The 878-nt window shown below is 43.1% G+C and overlaps 1 protein-coding gene across 7 annotated transcripts in view; it reads left to right on the plus strand.

The window, feature by feature from the left end:
- DZIP1 (DAZ interacting zinc finger protein 1) overlaps positions 1–878 on the plus strand; it is an 88,112-nt gene that overhangs the window by 66,891 nt on the left and 20,343 nt on the right. The gene's annotated exons all lie outside the window — the stretch shown is intronic.

Genomic DNA, 878 nt, shown 5'->3' on the forward strand with positions numbered 1-878 from the left:
TTTAAGACCCCAGACACTATTGATAGCCGGGCACCATCAGCTTTCTTCACCACATTTGCTTATTCAACTGCTTTGTCTTCAGCGGTTGTGTCGGGAAGGTGAGCATCATAGAAGAGGCATTGATTTCTTTATGTTGAAGTGTAAACCATACTAAAGGCTGTATGTAGCCCCCCAATTCCCTTTGGCCAACAGACTTAGCCCATCGAAGGTTATGGGATCAGTCCCCTTCTGTAAACTTTTCAACTAATCATTTTTTGGCTGGGAACAAAGGAAAGAAAAGTGAGGAGTATGCAGCCTGTTGATTGTTCTTGTTGATATTGACTAAATTTACTACAGAAAGTTAAAAATATGTTTAAAATAAGTTGAATGATTTCTGTAGAAGATGATACGCCAATACTAATTGGGCTTCTAGAAACCAAACCAAACTCACTGTCTTCAAGCCAATGATAACTCATAGCTACCCTAGAGAGTAAGGTCGGACTGCCCTTGTGCTTTTCTGAGACTGCAACTCCTTATAGGAGGATAAAGGTTTGTTTTTCTCCTGAGGAGCAACTGGTGGTTTCAAACTGCTGACCCTGCGGTTAGCACCCTCATGGGTAACCACAGCACCACCAGACTTCAGAGAAAGTGATTCTGTAGGAAATAGCTATTTTTAGTTTGATTGAACTTCCAAGCAAGTGGAGTTCTAAAACTATGGTTCTTATGGATTGAGTTAGTTCATTCATTGTGCCAACCTGGCCAATAAACACAGGTGGGGTTAATTGAAGGGCGGAGGGATAAATGGCTCGGTGAGCCTCGCCTTTCGAGTTTTCAGGTCTCTTGCTTTCTGATGGTCGGGCCAGGGTGCAGTTGCCTTAGCCAGTTCCCTGCTTCAACTG

Source organism: Echinops telfairi, unplaced genomic scaffold, assembly GCF_000313985.2.
Source record: "Echinops telfairi isolate 266 unplaced genomic scaffold, ASM31398v2 ScPeMD7_7405;HRSCAF=8443, whole genome shotgun sequence".
NCBI lineage: Eukaryota > Metazoa > Chordata > Mammalia > Afrosoricida > Tenrecidae > Echinops > Echinops telfairi.